Source organism: Balaenoptera acutorostrata, chromosome 18 (assembly GCF_949987535.1).
Source record: "Balaenoptera acutorostrata chromosome 18, mBalAcu1.1, whole genome shotgun sequence".
In the NCBI taxonomy this organism is placed as follows: Eukaryota; Metazoa; Chordata; class Mammalia; order Artiodactyla; family Balaenopteridae; genus Balaenoptera; species Balaenoptera acutorostrata.
This window is the reverse complement of record NC_080081.1, coordinates 61,123,575-61,150,839: the sequence shown is the minus strand read 5'-3', so window position 1 is coordinate 61,150,839 and position 27,265 is coordinate 61,123,575. Positions and strand designations below refer to the sequence as shown.

General features: G+C 40.9%; 1 long non-coding RNA gene across 1 annotated transcript in view; it reads left to right on the top strand.

The window, feature by feature from the left end:
- The window catches only part of LOC130705643 (uncharacterized), a 138,470-nt gene that overhangs the window by 95,769 nt on the left and 15,436 nt on the right, over positions 1–27,265 (top strand). The window contains exon 2 of the long non-coding RNA XR_009005987.1: positions 3,270–3,459. This is a non-coding gene — a long non-coding RNA (uncharacterized LOC130705643). The remainder of the gene's footprint in view (positions 1–3,269; positions 3,460–27,265) is intronic.

Below are 27,265 nucleotides of genomic sequence, written 5' to 3'. Positions count from 1 at the left end.
TAACTGTGTGATCTGGGATAAATAATGTCATCTCTCAAAACCTCAGATTTGTCAGTTGACAAACTGAGGTGACTAGTGTAATGTAGGATATGTGGTCGCTAAGATGCCTTCCTATTTATATTTATATGTGTACATTTTTACATTTACTTTCTAAAGAACTAGCGAGAGCATCAAATAGGACTCTCCTATTACAAATCAAATTTCAGTGAGCATATCCTGTTGGGTATAACTTCCTCATCTTGAATTAGAAGTTTACTGTTTGTGATATATGTGCTCTGGGTGGAGTGTAGTTCTGGCTGCTTCTTAAGATCATCCAACAATTTTTAAATAGTAAATATAACAGTAAAGTACATGCTCTTTGGAGATCCTAGAGGTACGAAAGAAGACTGAACACTAAGTAGTTTAAAAAATCATTTTCCTGATTTAAAAAATATGTCCAAGGACCTTTAGAAACAGTTCTTATATTTTAATTTCCCTAAAATTTCCCTAATTTCCCTAAAAATGTTCAGACACTTTTTATTTAAATGTAAGAAAATATTCCAATTTGATTCAAGTTGAATCTATTGGTGGGATGTCAATGTGTTGTAGGAAAATCATTTTGCATAGGGAATGAAGCTGCTTCTTGGGAAGACTCTGAACTTTAGGGAAAGAGAATCAGTTGTGATAAGCTTGGTCCAATAACTCATAAATTAGAAAGATGAGGACATTTTGAATAAAGAACCTGAAATTTAGATTTTGTTGGAGAAGGTCATTGAGAGGATGTGACTGCCAGTTGACGTATGAGTTGGACCAGGGCAATTGGAGGCTCCTCAATGCCCCCTCTGTCCTTGGAATGTGCATTCTGCTTGCCTTCTCTGCACTAGAAGCTGCCTCAAGTGTAATGTGTTGTTGAGACCATCTGATATGACTGAACCCAGTTAAAGCCACTATATAAACTTTTAAGATTCTGGCAGGTGGGTGCAGAGATTTATTTGTCTTGCAGCTGCCCAAGATCAGCCTTGTATATAAGTTCCCTTGCTTATTAAACCTGCCACCTATCAATCTGAAGTGCTCTGCCTTTTTTTTTTTTTTTTTTTTTTTTGGTCTCTCCCTGCACTCTTTTTACGAGGGCAAGTTTGTAAACCAACAGATTTATCTCTGGACCACGTTTGAGTCCTAGGGAATGGGAGAGAGTCTACAGGTTAAAAATAAAAAATCCAAACACCATAATTTGTGGGGCAGAAAGCAGCAGGCTTTAGCATGCATAGGGGCATAGGAAGAAAGCCCTTGGAACTCCCAATGGTAAGGTGCCCTTTTGAGGTTCTGTTGGGAGTCTTGAAAGTACAATAAAGGAATCTGAGTCAAACAAGTGGTAGTTCAAATTACACATGCCCAAGGAAAGGTAAGACGTGTTTTGGGATCTCCCAGAAGTAAATGGGTAAGACTGTGAGAGAAGACTCACAGCAGCAAATAGGAATGAGAGAGAGAAAATTCAGTTTGCTATCCTCAGAGTAACTCCATTTTAATCCCTAGTAGTGGCAGGTATATTTTTTCCAAGCCAGTTTCCTTTTTTTTTTTTTTTTGAGACATAGCCAGCAGTTTTCAGTCTCCATAGCATTTAGCTGTGGCCGTAGCATTGAGTTCTGGCCAGTGGAATATGGATGGAAGTGATGTGTACCACTGCTCTGGGTGGCCTATAGAAACCTCCCTTCACAATCAATCCCCCTTCCATTTCTGGCTGGTTGAGTGGAGACAACTTCATGGCCCCTCTCCCCAGAGTAACCTAGAGAACCACCTGCTGAAGGCAGCAGACCCACAAGATGAGGAGGTCTGCTGGAGAGCACGCTGCATCCCCCCAAGTGCCCTCCTACCCCCACCCCCCGAACACCAGAGTGAACTGTCAGGTGAGCAAGAAATAATTGTGTGGTTTTTATTTTATGTCATTTCATTGTATTAAGTCACTGAAATTCCAGGCCTTATCTGATATGCCAGCTAGCAAGCATCTCATTAATAAATATCCCCAATTGTACCATGGCCAGCCCCTCTCCTCCACTTATGTTTTCTGCCAGGTCCTGGGGCCCTTAGGACTTATTAGCCCTTTTCTTTGGAAAGAGTACTTACATTTTCTGAGAGGTGTTCTTTGGCTATTTTGTTTCTCTAAATGTTTTCTCCCAATGACTCTCAGATGCCCTTCTAAGCTCTTCTGGGCAGGACAGGGCCCTCTTCTTCCTTTTGTTTATCTGCAGCTTCTGCAGTTCTAATGGGCACAGAATCAGCACTTTGTCTGGAACCTTAAACTTGTTAAGCTTCTCCCTTAACCTGCTTGGGGGACTTCTGTCTCCCCAAAATGACCACAGTGGAGTTTTCCTGCTGCATTTCTTTCTAATCCATTTCCAACACTTGTTCAGATATAGAATGTGCAAAGCAAGGAGCATCAAGATGACGGAAGCACCAGGAATTTTGACCCTTCCTCTTGTCCTGGGATATAAACTGTCAATTCCTGCAGACTACGGCCTGCTGTGCTAACGCTGGGAAACAAGGCAATGAATTGAACAATGCAATGATGGGGTGTTCTTTCTCATGCAGAAACTGAAAGAAAGACCACCCTATCATTTGCTCTTCACTAAAACAGAGAAGGGTGGGAAAGTGCAGTCTGGAGTGTGGATTAAGCTTCCCTTTGAGGATAACTAGGGTGGTGAAGGCAGTTTCTTTAAAAGTTTAGAAAAAGTAAGGCTTGGCTTAAAAACAATCACCTGAAGTGGGGATTACATTTGGTATCACATAAGTAAGATGCTTTAAAGTAACAACTCATGGGAACAGCCTGGTATCCCTTATGGCCTAAAAAATCTGATGAAGTTGTTTAAATTCTTCTATTATTATCATTTTCGTTTAATTTTTAGAGAATCACAACAAGGCAGTCCCTTTTTCTCATAGTTCTCTCTCTCGATGACCTTACTCAAATCTGAGTTTTTTTCCCCTGAGTCTAAATGAATGCATCAGACCTGTGTTAAGTCAGGGTCAGTTGAGAGAAACGGGCACTATTTAATGGAAGTAATTTCAAATGCCAGCAAAGTTCTGCTTGAGTTTTCCCCATTTCCATCTAGCAAGCTAATTCCCATCTGGCTTCGGTGGCAGCATCTGCCCTTAAGATGACCCTTTTCCCTCTCAGGCCAGAGTTGTGTTCTCAACTGTGTTTTGGGATTGGATCTCTCCTGGGTTGCCCTCCTGACTGATATGCTTTTCTATGAGTAATATAATCATTCACAGGGTTTTTTTTCTTTTTCTTTCAGACTAACTGGGTAATTCGAGTTTCATTTTCCCTTTCTGGATATTTAAAGGCCAGCCTTCAGATCAATTTCATGCATTTGGTCACTGGGGAGGCCAATTCCTTGAGCAGCCTGTTTGCAGAACTGGTTCTTTGAGCTCCACCCTGCTCCATCAGCCAGGCCCCCACGTGGCAGGAGTAATGTACCCGGCAAGGTAAGTCTTACAGCATCTAATGAATGGTGGGGTCAGTCTCACTGATGAATTGGTATTTCCAGTGCCAACTGGGTACTGATTGGGGTTTCCACTGAGTATCTAATGTTACCAGTTTGGAAATCTCAGGTATTAACCAAACTACTTCCGACATATTCCATCCTCTGGCTTTTTTCCTTTCTAATAGTGTGCAGAAATAGAACAAATGCTTATTTCACAGCACTGTAATGTGGGAATGGGAAGAGATGGTTTTCTGATAGCTCAGGAATTAGACGATATTTTTTCTACCTGTATGTATGATAGGCGACAGGATTAGGAAGAGGAAAAGCAACTCTGACTACATTTCTCATGCTGTTTTTGGTAATAAGCAAATATGGGGTTTGGATATAAGCTAATTTAATATACATTTATACTGTTGCACGTATGTTCCTATTTTTGTGCGTGTTTTATAGAATTTATCTCATCATTTTGTAATCACAACTCATGCGTGACTGTAATGAGACACTACAATTGACTGACAACAGGCAAAATCCTATAGATGGCAAACGAATGTGATAGTCCATCCAATGTTTAGTGTATCGTCACCTACAAAATCCTGTTTGGAAAATGTGAAATTTGGATTTGTATATGCTTTGTTCTAGGTCTGGGAAAAACAGGCATGTCCTTACTTTAAGCATGTTTCTCAGAGTTTGTCTTTTCTGATCGGCATACCTGACTATTAGTAAAATTAAGGTGCTTGAAAATGATTGCTGGAATGTTTGCAGTTCTTGAAAGGAAGGAAAGGAAGAGTCTAGGAAGCAAAGAGGCTTCTGACTAATATGATCATCAAAGAGAATAAAACCCTCCATTTTCTGGCTTCCGTAAATATCAGTGGTCACAGAGGCAGCCAGAGAGTTGAGACAGCAGTTGCAAAGGTATTGTTTCCCTCTTCCTTGGAATCCATACATATTTGGTAACTCTATTTTTTAAAGGAGTAATTGGACTATGTAATATGGTGATTTGAATGTTCCTTGAGGATCTGTCTTTGGTACAAAACTTTTATGTAAAAGTTTTCTGTAAAACTTTCACTTTATACAGAGATTTAAATTCAGATCTCAGAAAAGCTAAGGTATATTCTTCTTTTGAATTTCACTCAGTTAATACTCTAGTGAGAGTATTAATGAAACCATGAAAGTACAGTCTCATTAATTCATATTAGCTAATGAGAGAGCTCTGATGGGCACCTCCATGTGCTTTTTTTTTTTTTTTGTATTAGTCTTTTAGACTCAGTTCCTTTCTTTTCCCCAGAGGAAGTATTATGGTAATAATTTCAAGCCTGGTAGGAGAGGTGGCCCGTACTAGGGATAAAACAGAAAACCAACTTAGAGAAAGGAGGTTTCAAGAACTCATAAGCATGCTTCCTATTCGGGTTGGAAAGATAAAATCAGTCACTGGGTGACATTTTTTCAGCTTCTGATCCTGAGTTCAGGAGTACATGACATAGATGGAAAAGCATCTTTCAGCTGAGGTTAACTAATAATCATAACAGTAATAGTAAATATTATTAAATGCTGACCATGTACCAGACACTGCCAATCACTCCCTCCAGACTATCTTATTTTTACAACAGCTGTATGAGGCAGGTACAATTATTCTGTTATATAAGGAAACAGCTTTAGAGAGATTACTCCATTTCACTGATTCTGAAGCAACTTTTTTTTTTACATTTTATTTTCTCTGATGTTTTGTCACAGCTTAAAACTGATAAATTTACAATCGCTGTAGCCAGCCAGCAGTTGCGACAGTTGTCATTGCCTGCCTGGTCATCAACATCAAGAGTGTCAGGATGAAAACTTGCAGAATGTGTGTCAAGTATTTGGAAGAAAGTCCCAGAGGCAGCAGTGGGATTTTAGCCCTCATGAGCCAAATAGTGGTGGGGACGGTGAGAGAGGAAGTACATTAGACTTGCTGAGTATCTTTCCCAAAGTTGGAGTTAAAAGTAGGCCAGCTCTGCAGCACTGTAAAGCCAGCACCTGTGGCTTTAGTCCTCGGTGAATTTTCTTATGAAACGCTGCACTCTCTGTGCTCTTGATAGTGGAGGACACTGGACAACACGGTGTGAAAAAAACACGGACATCTATGACTCGAGTCTATAGTGACTCCAAAGAGTCAGATCCTACATGCGAACAAGTTTCAGAAATACCTCAACCAATTTCTTTCGCATATATTTTCCTTTTAACATATATACACAGAAGTGATCTATGATAAAAATCTATGGCTAATGCAATTTAAGTTGGCTCTTTCATTAATTCTAAGATAAACTGTTTCACAGATAAAAAGTATTATGTCATAGTTTACCATCACTAGTGTCTTCAGTTCAATCAAATACAGTAAAAGAGATAAAGCTCTGTCTGGCTCCAGAGACCAAGTTCAGAACGTGAGGCCATAGTGTACTCACTAATATGATTTAAAACATTTGTTTGTTGCAGACAAGCATGGCAAGACCACTAACATCTCTTTGGTGAATACCTCCTGAGACAGAAAAGTAATAACAATACTAATAATTATCATAATGCTATGTTAAATTTATGGTGCACCTTACAGTTTGCATGGCTCTTTCGCTAGTTTAGCTTGTTGACTCCTTACAACAATGCTATGAGGTAGGAATTGTTATGATCTCTTTCTTTCATGTAAAAGCAGAGTGCCAGATGCTCCTCACATATACTTGCTGAGTTCTGCTGGATTCTCCGGTAAAAGGACTCAGAGTGGAAATATTTGTGCAAGAAGTTTATTGGTCAGCTCCCCTAGGAACAATATCCACTGGGGATGGGCAAGAACAGGACCAGGCAGGGGGATAAGTTGAGCTGCAGTGAAGTTTGTAATAAAGGCCTCAGGTGATCCCATGGAGAGAGCTCTGGAGTTGGGGTGGCCATTCAGAGTTGTAATTAACTGAGCTGGTGTGGCAGGCCTATGTACCCCTGCATTAAGCAGCCATTGGATGTGGACTGTACCCAGAGGGGACATATGATCTTGGGTAAGGCCACTACCTTGAGTTGATAGCAATTCCTGAAGTGGGTCTCAACTCTGAGCAACCAGCTGTCAGCACTTTTGGTAGCTGTGCTCATGGGCATCTGGCATATCACAGCATCTACCAGAACCTACACCTTGTGCTTCTTCTCTGCACTTGCTTTGTATAATAAGGCCACTCCATCTGAGAAGAGCTCCTAAGGATTCCGGTAGGTCTCTTTTCCTGGGAAAGCTTAGAAGGAGGGGAATAGTCAGATGAACCTGGTCCCTGCTTCTACAGAAGGAGATAGTCTCCATCTCCTCCTCTCCTACACATTTCCCTCACCCTTGGCTAGGACCTCTTTCTTTGGTCCAGGTGGCTTACCTGGTGGTGACACAGTCCTTTATCCCTGAGCAGTCTGAGCCCCTGGCCACCATGCCTGTCTCAGGCCACGGCCGCTATACTTTGCTGTCTATTTACTCTCAATGCTGGACAAGTGAGTATTAGGATATACTGCAGTGGATCATATGGGTGATCAAATATCTGCCCTTATTGTGTAACAGCAGTTCTGTCTCCTTCTAATGATCTATCACCCATGATGATAATCTATCACCCATGATGGTCTCTTGGCTTGGGGACCCCAAAGTGCCTGGGTGGCAGATATAGCTGACAGTTTAATGGTACCCTTACTGTCTTCCCTGGTGGAAGCATTCTCCCTAGAGCAACCAGCACTTAAATTCACAGAGCCTGGAGTTTGGGGAATGGGAAATAAAAATTCTTCAGTGAGATATTTGGAGTAATGGAAAGCAAGGATACTCCTGATCCTACCCTCTGTTTCTGTAACAAAACCTCCTATCATCCATCCTAGCTTACCGAGCACAGCCTTCACTTATCTTCTCAATGATGCCGGTGCATTGCTCACCAAGATTTTGTCATGCTTGGAAAATGGAACTCAAAGAAAGTGGCCACTGTGGACCTGAATAAAGAAACTTAAAACCTCTGCAAGATTGGAAGCTGTAAAAAATTTGTTTTATAAATAAGGTGTGAGGATATTTTGACAGATCTGCATATAAGGAAAATTTAAATATACAAAGTACTGTATTTGTTTGCTCTTACTTTTCCAGGTCTGAATTAGTTTGTTTGTCGAAATCAGGGGTCCACAAACAATGGTCCTCAGGCCAAATCCAGTCTGTTATCTGTTTTTGTAAATAAAGTTTTACTGGAACGCAGCCATGCCATTTGCTTACATATGTCTGCAGCTGCTTCTGCGCTGTAATAATAGAATTGAGTAATGGAACCAGACTGTATTGCCCACAAAGCCTAAAATATTTACTGCCTTGTCCTTTTCAGGAGTCTGCCAACCCCTGGCTTAGCTAGCTGACTTGTGATTAACAATTCATTTGGTCATAAAAGTAGTAAATTTGGTATATTTAGAAAGTTAGTTGTAATTAAGAGCTTTTATTTGAAGGTAACATAGCAAGGTTTTTTAGGAAAAAAATATACTCTTTCTTGTAAATATTTTACTTTTTAATTTATTTTTATTTTTATTATTTTTTTAGTTTGGCTGCATTGGGTCTTCGTTGGGTCTTTGTTGCTTTGCACGGGCTTTCTCTAGTTGTGGCGAGCAGGGGCTACTCTTCATTGCCATGTGCAGCCTTCTCAATGCGGTGGCTTCTCTTGTTGTGGAACACGGGCTCTAGGCACGTGGGCTTCAGTAGTTGTGGCACGCAGCCTCAGTAGTTATGGCTTGCGGGCTCTAGAGTGCAGGCTCAGTAGTTGTGGCGCACGGGCTTTGTTGCTCCGTGGCATGTGGGATCTTCCTGGACCAGGGCTCGAACCCGTGTCCCATGCATTGGCAGGCAGATTCTTAACCACCGTGCCAGCAGGGAAGCCCCTCTTTTAAATATTTTGAGATACATCTCCAGTCCTAGCTGTCTTAGAGATTTCTGGAATGTTCCTCACTTTCTAATTTCCAACTCTTGGTCTGTTTGGTTTGGGTATTTATTCTGTAGCTTGAGCTCATGTCCCACTCACCCTACCCAGAGCTTGCTAAACTGAGTCTTCTGAGTTCTTGCAGCTTTTTAAATCTTTTTCCGCTGTGCTATCTTTTTAAACACAGTCAAGAGCGTCATCTCCACATTCTGTGCCTCCAGCACGGAAGTTGCAGGGTCCTGGCAGGGACTTGCTTCTCTCATTTGCTGGGAACATTGGACGACAACAGCGTGGATATAAAATCGTGTCTGGCTTCACACCAGGATCCTTTTTTTCCTCTCCTACAGGGACCAGTGAGGTCGTCAGGGCACATCTGGTACTTTTCACAGTTGCTTGGTGAGGGGCTTCCAGAAACAGGCTCTGCGGCTAGAACCGCAGCTCTCAGCTCTGTCTGCTGCTCCGACTGAGTCAAGCGATAACACCGTCGTCTAAATAGCACTTAAAAGATTTGCCGTCCAGGGTTTTTGGAAGTCCCGAATGAGCAGATTAATATCAGAAAAGCCCCATTTTCCAAGTGAGAACTGAACAAAACAGTCACCCTTCTGTCCTCCCTCACTAATGAATCTTCTGTGGCTGGTCCTCCTGTTAGGCATGAAGGTGGATTATTTTTCTGACCATGAGGGAGGATGGGAGAGGGCAGGGGGAGGGGCTACTGTGTAGTCTTCTATTACAAGAGGGTCTGTTAAGGAGAGATTTCTTGCCCTCTCCTTGAACTCATTTGTTTATGTGCGGGTGGGGTCCTTCTGCGTGGCTCTTCCCCAGTGCCCTTCAGGGTAGAGAGGACACAGTATGGAGTGCAGGGAAGAAAGGTTTGGATGCTGAAATTAGAACAAGGGGCGAGGAAGGGCAGTGCTTTGTAGGTCCTGCCATGGCTCCTGAGTTCCCCTGTGCTATCAACATTCCATCCGTGTTTTGCAAAACTCTTGGTGCTTTGCAGCAAGTATATCGCTCCAGGGCTTCTGTCGCCCAGAGATACTGCATCAGCCTGACACTGGAGCCCAGCAGGGCCCCCTCTGTCACCAAAGCCTCTGTCTGAATGAAACCACTCTAGAAAACAAGGCTCACTTTGGGGCAACTTAATTTTCCCTTAAATAACCTTTTTTGGTCAAATGCATGACAGCTGAAAACCTTAAAGAATTCAGGTTATTATTATTATTTTTTTGCTCCTATCCAGGACAAGGAATTCTAATAACAGCCTGGCACATAGTAGGCTCTTGATAAGAGTTGCTTGCTGTGCGAGTCTTCCTACACATGTCCTGAGGACTTTGTAGATGATGCCATTATTTTTCCTTTATGCTTTGCTGAAGGTTGGCCAACGGCTGGAGGATCACAAAGTTTCTGGAAGCAGGAGAGCACAGAACGTTCCTGCAGAGATGGGAGTGTGCTCAGGGATTGTTAAATCCCCACCCCTTGGCTGGACTTGCAGGGAACAAGTCCAGAGGACAGAGGAGACGTGAAGTCCTCTTTCTTCATCTTGTACCAGAAAGTTGAAAGTCCCAAGTCAATTGAGCAACTTGGATGAGACAGCAAGGAGATAATCCACAGTAAAAGGAAATCTTTGCAGATACCTAAGCAGGTGTGGGAAAGAGAAGAAGGGCTCTGACCTGCCTGGAGGGGCAGGGTTGGAGTTCTGAGGAGTGGAGGACATTAGTGAGGTAGCACGTCTCCCAGGACTTGCATCAGGTGGCCAGGTTGTTTGAGAGAACGAATATTTCCTGAATTCCTCCTCTCTGTGTGTGAGGCTGTGGACAGACAATGAGAAAGAGACAACGTCCTTGGCCTCAAGGAGTTTATAATCCAGAGAAGAATCTCTCAAATAAAATCATTTACGTTATGGCTCTTGGCTGGATTAAATGAGTGAACATTGGTCTGGTGTTATTTTGGATTTGTGTGCTGAATTGCACATACAGTTTTTAGGCATTTGTCTTCAGTCAGATCTCCCGGTAGCCTATTTGGCAATGCTGAGACAGAGTAGAGCAGAATAACTGAGGGAGGTGGCGCATTCCCTGCCCCCTGGAGAGCCAGCCCCGGGCTGGTGGGCTGCTGTGTGGATGTGGTTCAGCTACAGATTATACAGCACTAACCTCCAGGGGCTGCCATTCCCCTTCGAGGTTGCCTGCTTCTCAGTATGTGCGTGTCTTTGGGACACTGATCATGAATTCAGAACCTCTCCTGGGAAGGAAATTCTGAATTACAGATGAGAGAAAGATCACGTATTCAGGAAACGTTTCAATTCCAAAACTAAAGACTGAAGAGCTGTCTGGATGTGAAGCACTGATGAATCTTCATTTGAGCACATATATTTGCTAGAATATTGAAAATACCAACGTATTAAAATTATAAAATTCATAAAATTCAAGCAAAGTGCCTCTTGATGTCATATATTAACTGAAAGCTGACGTCGATACCATTCGAACTGATATTTGATACCATTATTATCAAAATAAAAGGCTATTTCTCTTCCAAAAGGAAGGGTGACAAAAATTATCTTTGCAATTGATATCTGTCCTTGTCAACATTAAGGGCAAATTTTGTGTTCTGTTTGCTGGACAAACTGGGAAAGGACAGTAAAAAAAATCTCATGAATTTATTGCATGGTGTATGAAAAATATAATAGTCCCTGAAAGCTTAGCAATCATAAAATACATTTTCCTTTAATTCAAGCTAATGACTTAAAGCCCGAGTCAAAAGTCCTTGAAGATCAATCAAGAGGGACACGTATAGCCTGGCACAGTGTGTGATGGCAAAGGGTCCCAGAAGATCAGGGTAGATCATTCTCTAACACCAAGGCTGCCTGGGACTGTGGTGACCACAGAAGAGACAAGAGAAATCAATTGCACAGGAGCCCAGAAACCAAAGAGCCAGTAGAGTTCCATGGTGACTTTCAGGGAGCTTTTCCCAAGTGACTTCATTTTGCTTTCCAGGAAATATGACCACTGAGGTAATTATTCTAATGCACTGTATTTGTCCTTCTATCGGAAATAGTCACCAGTTACATGTGTTATAAACGTCCCCTATTTTTTCCACTTAAGAAGACAGAAGACTTGAAGAATTTAGCTTTTTTAGAGAGGATAGAATATTCCTAGATAAGATGCAAGACATTATCTAAGAAAGGAACTGCAAAGAAACAAAGTGAGAATCAGGACTGAGATGGAAAGGGGAAGGATATTCTATTTGTCCAGGGAGAGAAAGTTACAAAGGTAAAAATAGTGTCCAGAAGAGAAAGAAAGAAGAAATTGTGACAGCACAAATAAATAGTGTATTATGCCAGTTTAAACAATTAGAGAAAGCCACAGGCCATTGCTAGTTTGAGAACTCTCAGTTCTGGCCCTGGGATAGGAGTTGCTGCTGTGCGCGGCTCAGACGTGGTGACTCACGTGGTTGGCTGTCCTTCTGGGCTGAGTATCTGAGCTGTAATCAGTACCCTTAAACTCATCCGGTTGCTGTAACTGCTGCCCACTCCTAGCTCATGAGTGAATAACTGATGCCAACAGAACTCTGGAAAGAAGCTTTATGTTCTGGGTGTGACAATCATTGTATTTGAGGACATGGTTCTGACATATTTTCAGCTCTTCTTTTAGTTAAAAATTGGGTCTTTGGAAAATGAAGAAGAGCTTAGGAAATTGGTGGGTGGCTTCATAGATTGTATGAACTGTGGCTTGCTTTTATAGTGATCATGTTATCTATTGATCGATAGGTAAGGTAGTCTATTCATCAATATTTATGGAGTATCTACCTTATGGTAGGTGCAAAAAATACAAAATAATTAAATAAGACACACTTCTTTCTTAAGAATGAAATTTAGACAGATGGGTAAGAGAGAAGTAAATCTAATAATACACAGAGTTATAAAGGATACAACAGTGCCATGCCCAGGGTGCTATGAGGACATAGAGAAAGGGTCATTAATTCTAACCAGAGGCTCATAGAATGTTTCCAGAGAAGATATGTATTGAGCTGAGTTGGCTAGATATAATGTGGGAAAGGACATTCCAGATTGAGTGCATAACATGTTTATAGCAAAAAACTCCTGCGTTCCTGGCATCTCAAGTATTTTGCCATTGCTCGAATCGTGAGAGTCTGGGAGGAAGGGAGGTGAGAGATGGGTGGGTCTCAGAGGGTTTTGGGGGCTAAGCTATGGATTTGAACTTCAGCCTGAAGCCTATGGGGAGTTATTAAACAATGTGAAGCAGGGGAATAATATGATCATATTTGCATCTTGTGAAGTTCATTCTTGGATAATGTGAAGAATGGTTTGAGCTTGGTCCCATCAGAGCCCTGAAGATGTGACTACTAGACTCAAGAAAAGGAAGGGGGTTCTTCTCATGAGACTGAGAATAAATAATACATTTGGTCAGAGGTTCTCTGATCAAGAATGCTAAAAATACATTTTGAGGGAGCGAAGGAGAACCACTCTGTTAGAACTAGAACACTGAATATAATGGAGTACAACAGATGTGTTGTGAGAAGAGTAATGATTGTGGGGAGATCCTCAGATAAAAAGTAAGAGTAAAGATCAAACCTTTTTTTTGTCAACAAAACTATGTATTGTTTTCAATTCTTCTTTCCCTCACTCCTTACATTAGCATGTTCTGTCAGCTACTCTGCCAAAATACATTCAGAATCTGTCAATTTCTACCTTTTTTTCACAGTTTTTGCCCTAGTCCAAAACACCGTGAACTCTCATTTGAACATATGCAAAAGCTTCCAGTTGTCACTGTTACGGACTGAGTTGTGTCCCCTCCAAAATTCTTGTGTTCAAGCCCTGACAGCCAATGTGACTCTATAAGGAAGTAATTAAGGTTAAATGAGATCTTAAGGGTGGGCCCCTAATCCAAGAGGACTGGTGTCCTTATAAGAAGAGGATGAGACACAGAGGAAAGGCCATGTGAAGATATAATGAGAAGGTGGCCATCTGCAAACCAGGAAGGGAGGCCTTACCAGAAACCAAGCCTGATGGCATGTTGATCTTGGACTTCCAGACTCCAGAATTGCAAAAAAAAAAAAAAAAAAAAATACAGTTCTGTTGTTTAAGCCGCCCACTCTGTGGTATTTTGTTATGGCAGCCCTAGCAGACTAACACACCCCCCTACAACACATTCTCCACCTGGGGATCTTTTTAAAATAGAAATCAGATTCTATGACTCCCCTACTTAAAATCCTTCTTGCCTTCCTATCCCAGTTAAATAAAATTCAAACTTCTGACATAGCAGATGAGGCCCTATACAATCCATTTTTCACCTCCCCCTCCAGGCTTCTGGTCAGCCAAACAGATTTTCTGTCTAGTTTTCAAACAGGCCACATTCTTTCTTGACTGAAACAATTTAACTTGTTGTTCTGTGTGTCTGGAAGGCTCTTCCCATAGTCTTCCCGGGCTGTTGGGCTGCCTCTTTCTTGTTATTCCAGACTCAACTCAGATGTTATCCCTCAGAGAGCCCTTATGATTATCCATTCTTACCCCTCCTCCCTCCCTGCCGTCCTCTAGTTCATAATCCTGTGTACTTTCTTCAAAACAGTTACTACAATCTGAAATTTTCTTATCTGTTTCCTTGTTCATCATCTATCTTCTCCACTAGACAGGATGCTCTATGAGGGCACTCTTTAAATTCTCAGCATCTAGAGTAGTGACTGGTTCACAGTAGGTCATAAAGAATAAGTGCGTGCAGAGTTCCCAGCACCTGCATCTGTCCCCTTCCTATGGCTGGAGCTCCTCACCTCCTCCTGCAGACGTGGTCCTGCCTCAGTCTCCAGAACCTATTCTCATCGGGGCATGAGAGATTAGCGGCCGTGAGTTAGGATTCCCCTTGCTTCTCACCCAACTCTGACCTCCAGCCCCAGTTCTGACAATGATACCTTTGCCTCACATTTGACAACTTGTTCCATTTTGTTCTGCTGTTTTAGCAACTGCCTTTTTTCCTTTCCTGGGGCAGGGGTCTTAGGCGAATCTTTCAGGGGACTAATGTACTGTGTTAGCAAATGACAGTTATAAGCCACTGAAACTTCATTTTTAAAATATGGTCTCATTTGTTTTGTAGATTGGTGAGTCCTGGGGAAATTTGGTTTATGGTTGGAAAGAAAGCCAGAATAGTTGAATTATATGAAACCCTAAGGTTTTTATTAGCGTATATTCATAAAGAATGTGCCAAATGTCTTTGAATTGTATTAAATAGCCAGAGGAATTAAAAAAAAAAAAACCAGTGTCTTGCCCAACCCTCAAAATGATGGAACTCTGCTGCCCCTCTCACTCCCCCAACTAAAAGAAGCACGATCGCACAGGTTTTACTTTTGCAGTACTTATCAGCTTTGTATGACTAATAGGAGAGAATATCTCAGGGCTAACAAGAAACAGGAGCCATGGGAAAATTTTTAAAGGAATGTATTTTTTTCCTGAGATTTTTAGTTTATATTCCAGGCTTCCAAGCCTGGCAAGTTTGGATTAGGATTTGAGGATAAAAGCCTTAATGTTAGGGAAAAATAAATGATAACAAAAATCTTCTCCCAACCCAGAAAAGCTCTCCACAAAGTCAGTAGAAAAAGAGACCTGTTTTGTTCTTAAATAAGTATTAAAGCAGTATGTGATGCTTATGACAGGCGGTTGCTAAGAAATTACAAACACAGAAAGAAATCCCACCGCCTTATATGGCCAAGGAGATTATACAGCCAAGAACATTCCCTACATGTTCTCAAGATAAACAATAACTAGTCCTCAAGTCAGAGCACTTGACAGCACATTCATCACTCATAGTTCACCCTCAATTTACCTGGTAATTGGGCTAACCATCTGACTTAGCTAATCGACTTTATACGAAAGAAAAATAAACTCCTATCTTTATGACAGGAAGTAGTTTCACAACTTGGAGCAAGGCCCCTCCTGTCGAACTCAGGCTTCTACCTTCGCGCAGAGACTGGGAACTTCAAAGGGATTCACTGACTCCCAGGTCCCTGAGAAAGGCCTTCTTGGGCTGTAAAATGGCAAAAGAGACTTAAAAAAAAAAAAAAGATTTACATGCGTCTCAAAGAGGCAGAGATAATTCACAATAACAAGTTGATAAAAAGAAAAAAAAAAAGGAAAGGGATTCTAATGAACGGGGAGAACTCTTCCCTTATTTTTATTTTTATTTATTTTTAAAAATTTATTTATTTATTTATTTATTTATTTTTGGCTGTGTTGGGTCTTCGTTTCTGTGCAAGGGCTTTCTCTAGTTGTGGCGAGCGGGGGCCACTCTTCATCGCGGTGCGGGGACCTCTCACTATCGCGGCCTCTCCCGTTGCGGAGCACAGGCTCCAGACGCGCAGGCTCAGTAGTTGTGGCGCACGGGCTTAGTTGCTCCGCGGCATGTGGGATCTTCCCAGACCAGGGCTCAAACCCATGTCCCCTGCATTAGCAGGCAGATTCTCAACCACTGCGCCACCAGGGAAGCCCCCCCCCCCTTATTTCTAACAGCAAGAATTAAGCCTTTTATTTTATTTTCAGAACAATGCACATTTTTTTTTAAACATCTTTATTGGAGTATAATTGCTTTACAATGGTGTGTTAGTTTCTGCTGTATAACAAAGTGAATCAGCTATACATATACATATATCCCCATATCCCCTCCCTCTTGCGTCTCCCTCTCCCTTCCCCCCCCCAATCCCACCCCTCCAGGTGGGCACAAAGCACCAAAGCACCGAGCTGATATCCCTGTGCTACGCAAGCCTTTTATTTTTAATTTTGCTTCCTTCTAACCAGGAGAACTTCTCAGATTTTTATGTCTTACCATCAGCAATACACAGAAACTAGAGAAGCACAGGAATTCCTCAGGCATCAACTCCTGCAATTAAACTGGAAAAAATACTTTCTTTTTCTTTCCCCTCATACTCTATTCAGGGATTAGGCCATTTTTCGCTGACTGCTGAGAGTTTCTATTCTGTTACCAATTAATTGTTCTGGTTAAGAGAGAGAAAAAAATAAATCATCCCCTCATGTGCTCCCCGGCAACAATTTGTCACTGTTTTCAAAAAGATGCAAAGTCTTTTCAGTTGGTACTTCGTCTAAGAGATAGAAAATGCCTTCTCTGGGAATCAGAAGGGTTATTTTCATAACATCCTGGTCTCTGGAGCAGAGTGGGAGGTGAGCTGGGAGACCGGGCTTTGATCTTTTCCAGAATGGACGTCTCACACCACTCAGGTGTACAAAATGGTTTCCAATAAGAGATGGGTAAAAACTTCTTGTTTGCCTGATTTGTGTGCACTCAGAATTTGAGATTGGAAAATTCTTTGAAAACTTACTACTTACTCCTTGACTGATCAATATAGCCCTGACCTAAGATACCTTCTCCATTTTAGTTAATCTGTTTGGGGCTGGGTCAGTCTCCAAAGATTCTGGGTGATTAGAGAGAATGAAAGGATTCTGGGGAAAACAAAGGGTAGGTTTGGAGGGAAATATTCATTCAGATATTCCCCTAAAGAAATTCAGCCTTAAATCCTTTTCTAAAAAAATTGAAGTATAATTGACATACAATACCATATTATTTTCACGTGGATATCATAGTGATTTGATATTTATATACATTTCAAAGCAGTTACCACAATAAATCTAGTTACCATCTGTCACCATACAAAGTTATTACTATATTACTGACAATATTCTCTCTGCTGTAAATTACATCTCCATGACTTATTTATTTTACAGCTGGAAGTTTGTACCTCCTAATCCCCTTTACCTATTTCACCCACCCCCTAACACCCTCCCTTCTGGCCACTGTCAGTTTGTTCTCTTGTTTCTATGAGTCTATTTCTGTTTTGTTTTGTGTGTTTTTAGGTTTCACATATAAGTGAAATCCTATGGTAATTGTCTTTCTCTGTCTGACTTATTCCCTTAGCAAGATACCCATACGTGTTGTTGCAAATGGCAAAACTTCATTTTTTTTTATGGCTGAAAAATATTCCTTAAATCCTTTTTGATTTGGCTCTGGGACTGAGCTCATGTGAGAACTTCCAGGTAAGTGATGAAGTAAACCTGCTAGAACTCATCTTATTAAGACATATTTCTGTGGGTCAGATGGTAAGACATATTTCTGTGGGGTCAGATGGTAAGACATATTTCTGTGGGTCAGATGGTAAGACATATTTCTGTGGGGTCTGGCTTCTTCTGGTGTATTTCATCCTGTTACTACTTCTTAGGCTTGCAAATCAGGCTGCTCAGCTTGTGTGAGATCAAAGTTCTAGAAGTGAAAGCTCGTGGAATTGATACAATCCTTCTACCTTGCATCGCCCTACCAACCCCCTACTAAAAAAAAAATAGTAAAATTATCTCATAACTTTGGAGGCACTTTTATTTAGCCCAACGGAGTTTAAAGACCTTTTCTTCCCAAGGATACCTTTTAAAATAATGTTTCTAATCTTCCAGCTTTCCATTTGGCGCCCTTCAATATAAAGGTGACTTCAATAGAGGTTAAATAACAGTTTAGATTTTAGGCTACATGCCAAGTGCTAACCTTAAAATTCTGCCTAGCATGGAAAAAAGAGGAAACCCAAAATATTTATGGTTATTTGGCTTTACCGTGGTATAATTTATAGGAGTTTCACATAACAAATGTATTTAATCATGTAATGGAAGTACACAATTAGTAGATAAATGAGCTAATTTTATTATCTAGATTTTAATAAAGCACTTACTGCTTTGCCTTATGAAGCCAACTTGGAAAATTAAGTCACATTAGTTCAGATGTGAATATTGTCACAAGTGCTCAATTTTGGCTGAAATCCCATAAAGAAAGAATAATGATGGTCATCAATGCATGAAAACTGCAGGAAGATGCCCAGAACAGTGCCTCAGGAAATGGGCAAGAGATTGGATTAAAATAATGTTTCCACTAATGATAAAAGTTATAGTGGAGAAGGGGTAGGGAGACAGTCTCTCAATGGGTTTCATAAAATGTAAATCCTCATAAGTGAATTCTTTTTCATTTTTATTTTAGCCATACTCTGACCTTGAAATAAGGCATAATCAGAAGTGGTCCAGAAAAGTCCTGGTCATTTGAAATACCCTTAAGCCCTTCCTATGGAAGTAATTTCACGTATAAGTTAAAAACAAGTTGCATTCACTTTCGAAGTTTGCTTCCTCCAGAATGTGGAAACCAGTTTCTGTTAACTATTTTGCACCACCATGTGTTAAATTACACATGAAAATGGCTCCTCCAAGATGCGAGAGGGAGCTGCTTCATTGCATTTGGAAGCGTTGGCAAATTACCTACATTCAAGTTTAGAAGCTCTTTCCTGAGAAGATTGTTAAGGACTGGAATCAGCTACTTTGCATATTTGGAAAGATTTAAAAAATAATCTTTGGGTGATTTTAAAAATCTTTTGGGTGGGTGTTGGTATGGAGAATCCCAGAGGTGGACAGTGAACTCAGTGGCATTTAAGGATTAAAAATAGACAGGGAGGTAGCTTCACGTTTGTGAAATGACCTGGTGAATGTGTACTGAATCCATCTTCTTGTTCTTTTCATTAGTCATTTGGCCCTTTTAAAAACGTTACTCATTGGAAGACAGCAGCTTAAGAGCTCCTTTTCCCCCTCTTTTCTAGCCAGCAGAGCCTAAACAATATGTCTTACCATTACCGAATTGTTGTCCTATGTGAACTTATGGCTATTTGTATTCTGAGATTTTTTGTTCCTGTCGTTTAGAAAGTATTTGATTTTTAAATTCAGGAGCTCTCGTTCAGTGTGATGCTGGGTGCTGAGCACAGGTGAGGGCTGCCTGTGTGTGTGGTGGGGTGAGAGGCTGGGGAGGATGGGTCTCTGGCTCGTCATTAGAAAAAACCTGTACTTTGAGCCTAGGGTGGAGACTCTTACCACTAGGGAACTGAGAAAGTGCAAAGTGAGCCTGGTTTATATTGGCTGGGGGTTTGAACACCAGCGATGTTGCCACTTTTATGTGAATCGACAAAAAGGCGATATTAAAGATATCAAGAATATGGGTATCTGGAACTTCTCTGGTGGCGCAGTGGTTAAGAATCTGCCTGCCAATGCAGGGGACATGGGTTTGAGCCCCAGTCTGGGAAGATCCCACATGCCGCGGAGCAACTAAGCCCGTGCGCCACAACTACTGAGCCTGCGCTCTAGAGCCCGCGAGCCACAACTACTGAGCCCGCACACTACAACTACTGAAGCCCGCGCGCCTAGAGCCCGTGCTCCGCAACAAGAGAAGCCACCGCAATGAGAAGCCCGCGCACTGCAACGAAGAGTAGCCCCCGCTGGCCGCAACTAGAGAAAGCCCGCACGCAGCAACAAAGACCCAACGCAGCCAAAAATAAATAAAAAAAAAAAAAAAAACAAGAAGAGTATGGGTATTACGGTAGGCTGAATACTGGTCTCAAGATGTCTATGCCCCTAATCCCCAGAATTTGTGAATATGTTATAAGGCAAAAGAGACTTTGCAAATGTGATTAAGTTAAGGACCTTGAGATGGAGGGCTTTTCTGGATAATCTGGCTGGGCCCTAAGTGGAATTATAAGCATCTTCATTTGAGGGAAACAGATGGAGATTTGACCGCTAGCAGAGGGGAAGGTGATATGATGATGTGATCAGAGGTCCAGGTGATGTGATTTGAAGATGGAGTACGGGGCCACAAGCCCAGAGGTCCCTAGAGAAGTTGTCACTGGAAGCTGAAAAAGGCAAGGTAATGAATTCTCCAGAAGAAACCAACCCTGCTGACACCTAGTCAGCCCAGTAAGACACATTTCAGACTTCCGACCTCTAGAACTATGAGACGATAAACATGTTTTAAGCGACTAAGTTTGTGGTAATCTGTTACAGCACCAATATAAGACACACATGCAGATCTAATAACAAGAAATGTCCTACCAGTGTTCCCAAGACACAAATGTGAGGCCCAGTACTGTTACCTGGACTGCCGTGGACGTGGTTGGAAACAGGTTTGAGGGCAAAATTCTGGACAAGAGAATAATGTGCACATGAACATCATTAAAGTTTTTAAGTTCCAGTATCAGACCTTAAGATGCATGAAGGAAAATGATCAGAATAAAAAAGGAATTCATAGAGAGAGTATCTTGATCTCAACTAAAGACTTCTCCATCCAAACACTGCATTGGAAATAATGGCAAAGAACTTGGGCTGCTGGGACAAAAAACCCTAAAAATTCAGGGTATAAAAGATGTACAAAAAGTCTTTTAACCAGATTGGTAGTTTCCCCTACTATCCAGCTGTCTGAACTCAGGTCAGCTTTCCTGGGAACAGACAGTCATTGTGTGAAACCTACTGTAAAACTGAACCTCTTAGATCCCAGTGAAGCTGGGTTTCATAAAAGGTGATGTGCTCTTAGACTGACAGCAGGATGTCACTTTTGCTTTGCTTTTCTAGCAGAGTTCACAGGAGCAGAATTAAAGAGGAGGGCAAGGAGGTTAGTTTCTCAGCCTCTGTTGGGCTCAGGACAACTTTTTGACACATGATGCTATAGTGGAAAATGGGTAAGTTGTTTCCCTACTCTTAGTAGGCTGAAGCACGCCAACCCTTGTAACGGCCTGCTTTTATGGAACAAGTGATCGTGTGAGCATAAGAGGCTCTGTAAATAAAAATTTGGCAATAGAATTTCTCCTGGTGAAACAGGCAGGTTGAATTTCTCAGGAAATGATTTCAATTCCTAGAGAAAACTACATTCGGGTTCTTGATTATTGTACAATTCATCTCAGGGGTTTGTCACTCTCTTTGGAATAAAGTGTTTGCATTCCAGAGAAAACAACAAATCATTCATTAGAACTGTTTCCGAGCAGAGGAATAATAGACCAAAGCGACTGGTCTCAAATACTTCGTCTCTGCTGATTACAGTCATTTTTAATGGACGCATCGAGAAGAAAGGTAATATTTTTTGCTAAGGACCCCAACCAGAGAAAGAATAAAATACAGAAAGTAATAGTTTCTGACCTTAGCATAGAAAATAAATACATTTCGCCACAGTTTAATTTAATATAATGATGAACCTCCCTGGAGGGGATTCAGAATTGAAATCCTACACCCTCCCCTGGCACATTGGTTTCTCTGTTTTAGGCTCTGAATGAACCATCCTCTTCTCCGTTTTTGACTATAAAATTTGTAAAAGGAGAAATGCCATGCAACCAGTAGGACACACGGAAAGCCTTGTTTAAGAGCAAGGATGAGACTTGCAACTGAAATTTGTTCCCACTAGTTCCTTCTTTGACACATGAAGTTTGGAATGGTCCATTTACCAACAATTATTCATAGGTATTCCTGCGTTTGCTTACTTAGAACATCATGGTGGATGTACACAGATCTAATCTATCTTGATTGGCATCCATTCAGCACACATTTATGGAACTCCTGTCATGTGCTAGATCCTCTGCTGGGCCAAAGCAGCTCCACTCTCTGTCCTTATGGAGCTTACATTCTACTGGGGAAAACAGATACAGTGTTGGTCAAACGCTAGGGATGATGAGCTTTTTAAATGAGAAGCATGTGGTGTCACTGGGAATATTTTAGGAAACTTAGAGCTGGGGAGGTCGTCAGGGAAGAATTCTCTGAGGAAGGGAGGATTGACCTGAGAGCTGAAGGGTTAATAGGACTCAACCAGTTAAAGAGGCAAGGGTGGGGGTAGGGAGAGAATCCTAGAATGAGCGAAGACTCTTGATGGGAAGGAGCATGGTACGTTCAAAGAACTGAAAGGTATTCTGGTGCCACGTAGAGAATAGATGGGAGAGGGGCAAGGGTAGATGGGAGAAACCAGTTAGGAGGAAGCTGCAGGGGCATGGGGGGATGTTTCGAGTTAAGTGCTCTTACCACAATAAACAGAACAAAACGAAAAGACATTTGTAATAGCTGCTTCTCCAAGATGTAGTATTCTTTGAATAAAATCCAATTGGGCAAATTCTGGACTACGACCTCAGTCCAAACTGGATGCAACTTCCGCCGTATCCACCTGTTCTTGTAGCAGCTGCGCAAAATGAATTAAGCTGACCAAATCCCTTTAGAGCTGCATTGTTCAATGCAGTAGACACTAGGAATATGTACCTACTGAGCCCTTGGAATGTGGCTCGTCTGAACTGACATCCTGTGAGCCTGAAATACACACTGGATTTTGAAGACAGTGTGAAAATAAGGTAAAATAATCCATTAACGGTTTAATATTGATCGTTGTTTTAATGATATTTTAGATAGATTTAGTTAAATAAAACATATTATTAAAATTAATTTCACCTGTTTCTTTTTAGGATTTTTAATGGGGCCACTAGAAAATTTTAAGTTACACTGCGGCTTGCGTTGTATTTCTTTGGGGAGTGAGTGCTACCTTTGAGTGTGGGCTTGGTTTGCTTTAGATAGTATAAAAGAAGATAATTGTGTAAAACGAAATAAATCCTGTACAGGGATGTCAGTGAACTATAAGAAGCACATTTGATGACCTCAGGCTTAACTATGGAGCATGTCTCATCATACATATGCAGTGTGTGATTCGTGGTGTATGCCTTACTCCAGTGTAGAATAGCTACAACATCCTATGCCCCAGAGCAGGATTAGAATAGGATTCTGTGTAAGCAAATTGCAGAGAAGGGGAAGTTTACACTGAAGCTTGTTAAATTAGCTTAAACGGGCCTAAAGGGTCACCGGGCATTGTCTCCATGGCTTATGGAATAATGAGTGTGTTTTTCTTATGTATGATCTGCAGTACTGAGCTTCCTGGGGAAAGTCTGGAAATGTTGAGATTTGCCAAGTATGGTATGTTGTCTCCTCTTGGCATCTGTTAGCTGAGTGAGATGAGGACAATTACTTATTCTCACTGCACCTCAACTTTCTCATCTGTAAGTAAAATCAGTCTCATAGCAGGGCTGCTGTGAGGATTAGAAATAAACATTTCTAGCACTGCACTGAAGACACAGTAAATACTCATCGGATGATGTATCAGTCAGAACAGTATATGTTCAGGACTTCTGAGCAGTACAGATGGGGAGACACACAATCCAGGCGAGGTTCAGAGTACCATCCTGTCTGTTTCTTATGTGACCTTTGACAGCTCACTAGTGCTCTCTAATCCTTGATGTCCCAATGCATAGAATGGGGTTAACGGCACCTTATCAGAAGAAATCAGTTACCCAAGACATTGTAAGTAGCCTGTGGCGACACCGGGTATTGTTTATGGCAGAGGGAAAATAAGCATCAAACTGTTAGACAGAAATTTAAAATTCTAATCCTGTGACGTCATCACAATGCTTGAATTTGTCGAGATTCTCTCTCCTGTCAGCATTCTATGCTTTTCCCACAGTGTCAGTCAATTTACTTAAGGTTTCCTTCTGAAGTGGTAGGAAGAAATCTGACCTGGGCCCAGGATTGATCATTATAAATCCATTTATTAGAAAGCCAAATTTAAACTATTTTATATCCTACCGTGGGTGCCATCTGGGGAAAGTCATTTCTTTTTCAAGGACAATCAGTCGAAGTGTTGACTTGGAGCCTTAGACTTGGTCCAGGAAGGGGCCAAGATGCACATCAGAGCCTTCCTAGAACATGGGTCCAGAGGTTCTCGGCCAGGTGGGAAGGACCCAGTACACCTGCCTGTGAGACTGTGGCAGCCTGTGAGGGGCAGGGACTTCTTTTACTCTGCAGATTGCCATTTTTCCTTTCTTTTTTTATTTGGTAATTATCTCCTTTACTGTGCCTTCTTATTGAGTCAACTTCTCTTTGAAAGTGCCAGCTGTCTCCTCTAAAGTAAGGTAACCCAAAGTCAATTTTCCTTCCCCTTGTTTAGAGTAAAATTGAAAGAAAATTGGAATTATTATTTAAAAAAATAAGTAACTAATACATGCTCATTGTATAAAATTGAAAAACACAGAAAAGGGTGAATAAGAAAATTTAAATAAACATGCCATCGTTCAAATGTAACTATCGTTAACAGTTTGTCGTGTTTTTCTCTGCAGAAATATTTTTATGGCCATGGATATATATACTTTTTGCAAAATTGGAATTCTTTCTACATGTGTATTCTTTATTTATTTTTTAAATTTTATGTATTTATTTATTTATGGCTGTGTTGGGTCTTCGTTTCTGTGTGAGGGCTTTTTCTAGTTGCGGCAAGCAGGGGCCAGTCTTCATCGCGGTACGCGGGCCTCTCACTGTCGCGGCCTCTCTTGTTGCGGAGCACAGGCTCCAGATGCGCAGACTCAGTAATTGTGGCTCACGGGCCCAGTTGCTCCGTGGCATGTGGGATCTTCCCAGACCAGGGCTCGAACCCGTGTCCCCTGCATTAGCAGGCCGACTCTCAACCACTGCGCCAGGGAAGCTCTATATGTGTATTCTTTAGATATGTAGTACAAACTGCATAGTGGTTACTGTAACTATGCAGAACAGTACCTCACATAACATTTAACAAATATTTTAAAATGAACGTGCTATTTATCTCTTTTTTAATTTCTATTTTCAATGTACTTTTTCTTACATTATTAAATATCCCTTGAAAAACATGATTTTAAAATGGCTGCTAAATATCATTTTTAAAGTGTATAACCATTATTTTTTAAACTAATTCCCTATTACTAGTCACTTTGTTTTAGGTTTTCCATTTCTAGATTGCTGGAATGAATATCCTTGTACACCATAAATCATTATGCATAGTTCTAATTTTTGTAGGGTAAATTCTTAAAATGAAAATTTAGGGTCAGTGAATATGAATGGGTTGCCAACTTGTCTTCCAGCACATTTACATTAATTTGCATTGTGTGGAAATTACTACTTTTATTGCACCAGGAATGAGTGGGAATTGTAATTCAATTTAACAAGGAAAATAATATCTCATCATCTTAATTTTTACTTCCATGATTATTAGCATGTTTGAACAAAATTTTTTTAAATCAATCATAATTTTGGGTGGTAAATTTCCTATCTTTTTTACTACTTTTTCTACTGATTTTCTATCTTTCTTTCAATCAATAAGATATCTTTATTCCCCAGCTGGTTGTCTTTAGAATTATTTTTGCAATACAGATGTTTTTAATTTTTATACAGTCAAGTCTATCAACCTTTTTCTATATGATTTGTACTATTTTCTTTCATGCTTTAGAATAGCTTTCTGTATCATGAGATCAATTTACTGTTCGCCAAGTTTTAGTTTAGTCTAGGTCTTTAACGATTTTTTTAAAACATGCAACTCTTCAATCTCAGTCTCATTTTGTCATGAGACAGGAAGTTACCCGTTTTTCTCCCTTAGTAGTTAACCATTGACCTCAGTGTGAGTCATTGAATAATTAATCCCTTCCTTAATGGGTTAAATGTCATCATTATCATAATAAAAATTTGTAGGAAGGAATTGACTTGACTTCTGGTCTTTCTGCTTAGTTCTAGTGATCTGCCGGTTTACTCCTGGGCTAGTGCAACACTATTTAAATGTTTAGTGCAGGTAATTTCTCTTTCTTTCTTAAAAATATTTTTGCCACGGAACCGTGGCTTCATTTCTTCTCTCCTTCTTCCTTACAACTTACATCCTAATTAATCACCAAGTCCTGACAAGTCTACCTTTGAAATGTCTTTTGAGTCTATGTCTTTCTCCTTCCACTGCTACTGCTTGCTCTCCCGGGCCCCTGCCCCACCCCCGTTGCACTAAATGGTCATCTGGCTCCAGGCTTGTCCCCATCTTCTTTGTTTTCCACCCTATAGCCAGAGTGGTCTTTCTAAAATGCAATCTTACCCTATGGTTTCTTTCCTTAAAATCCTTTAATGAATCCTCATTGCCTTTACGCTGAAGTTGAAACTCCTCTAACTTGTGGTCCAATCAGTGAATGTTCTACTGGCCAAAGCCCGTTTCCTATTCTGCACCTAATGATAGCCATGCCTCTTTTCACCTGACAGAATAAGGATGAGCTTAGGCAGGTAAATATCACCAGTTTCTGTCTGACTAGGTCGTATCAGGATGGTTCTCATGATGGGGAATGTGATGGCTGAAGCATAACTCAGGGCATGGCCACATGCTATGCTTCTCTGCTACAGTACATCTCAAACTTGACTGTGTTGCGTGTGTGTGCATCTCCTGGGGTTTGGTGTTAAAATGCAGGTTCTGACTCAGCATGTCTGGGGTATGGCCTGAGATTCTACATTTCTAACAAGCTCCCAGATGATTCTAATGCTGGTGACTGAGGACCACACTTCTGTACTGAGCCATCCAGCAAGTGCCTTGTAAATGCTATTTCTTTGCCTCCTTCCCACAGTAGATTCTGGAAGATACAATAACACACAGTGTTTTATAATGTGTTGCTCTTTTTAGCAAATCCAATTTACTGACTGTATATTTTGAGTAAGTTCTATTGAAAGTTTTGCTGTCATAATTAATAATTGGAATCTGAGCCTTTCCCCTCTGTCTTAAGGACAATTAGAAGGAGAAATTTCATGTAAATAAAGAAACGAGAGCCCAATGTACTACACTGTTAAGTGTTGGATATCTGTAAATTAATAGAGATATGAAAGTGTGATTCTTGATAAGACAAGTTTGGACCATTTAACAATGTACAAAGAATCTATTGCCAAAAGAAATGAAAATATTCTGAAGAAAAGGAGGGAAACAATGAAGGGAAGGATATATAAGAATGTGTTTTTTTTACTTCTAAAGTTACAGTTGATATTTGAGAGGAAGTGGAGAGCAATGGTTGAGAGAGAGGGTCTTCCTAAGTTAGAATTCCAGCACTACCACTTATTAGCTGTGACCATGGGCCTAGTGTATCAATTCTTTCTTCCTTAGTTGTATCACCTGTAAAATGGGAATAATAATAGATCCTTTCTCATAGTGTTGTTGTGAGAATTAAATGAGATACTAATTGGAAAGCACTTAAAACAGGCCTGAC